This window comes from Echinops telfairi, unplaced genomic scaffold, assembly GCF_000313985.2.
Source record: "Echinops telfairi isolate 266 unplaced genomic scaffold, ASM31398v2 ScPeMD7_7423;HRSCAF=8461, whole genome shotgun sequence".
NCBI lineage: Eukaryota > Metazoa > Chordata > Mammalia > Afrosoricida > Tenrecidae > Echinops > Echinops telfairi.
Window position 1 is genome coordinate 1,852,110 of NW_022111323.1, and position 1,300 is coordinate 1,853,409.

Consider the following 1,300-nt stretch of genomic DNA (forward strand, 5'->3'; position numbering starts at 1 on the left):
AACTGTGGCTGTGTTGGAACCAAACCCCCCTACGGGCTCCAAATGGTCCCGGCTCCGGCAGCAACAGTGGCTGGGCCAAGGTCAAGCCCCGGCCGGCTTTCCGCGCTCTGGCAGCGACAGTAGCTGGGCCAAGGTCAGGCCCCAGCCGGCTTCCACTGAGGTAAGCCAAAAGCCCCAAACCCCTCAAAACCCCATGGGTCTGTGCCTACTTATCTTTATGATGCTCCTCCTGTGTTCTGGTTGTGTATTGACAGCCCTGAAAACACTTTGTAACATTGCCTGAGCAGGGCAGAGACTAAGGGGCTATTTGGGTGAGAGACCAAAGGCCCGGGAGACACCCGCTTGTCAACATTGTGCAAAGAGGCTGTCCTATACAAATTATTCTGATAAACTACTATACTACTATATTCTACTACTGTATTCTGTTGACTACCTTAACAAACCCAATAATCTGTGAATTCTATATGGTTATTTCAATAAATTATCCAACTGAACTGAGAAGTAGAGAGTGATATTAGAGGGATGATAAAAATGATGGGAGGGTAGAAACATGTTTGACGAGCAGCTTTATAGGAATTGGCCTTGGACAGTGAATGCTGAAGATTGTGATTCTACTCCTCACCCTTTGTGTAGCTGGTGGAGATTAGATGTCACCTCCAAATCACACTTTTTACAGGGGCCGAGAGAGAAAAAATTAACTGTTCAAGTTCCAGGAATCTGAGACTAAGCTTCAACTACACCTAGACTCAAGTTCAGTGCAACTTCCCTTCAATCTCATCACCTATTGATATGTAAACCACCACTGGGGAAGTCTGTAATTCACACCAATAGATTAAAGAAGAATGATAGAGTCCTGGCTTTGCGTTACTTTACTAAAGAAATCTGTTCCATTTGGCATATGCAATACTTTATTTACAATATTATATAAAATAGAATTTGGTCTAATTACCTTAGACAAAAATGGTCACATAGAACTTCCTTTTATAAAAAATAGTTTTATTGGTATATGATTTACATATACAATTTAATTGTTCATCCATATTAAGAAGAATTGTGCAATCATCACAACAATCAATTCCAAAACATTTTCTTCTCATACTGTTGTTAGTTCCCCATTTTAAACCATCCTCCCTAGTCATTATTAATTGTCAGGCCCCTAGTAATTATTAATACAGTTATTATCTCTATAGATTTACCTATCATGGATTCCATATGTAGAAAATAATACTAAATACAAACAGGAAGCAAACAAAACAACGACTAGAGAAAAATCAGGAAAAGCACAATAAAAAAGAAAAAC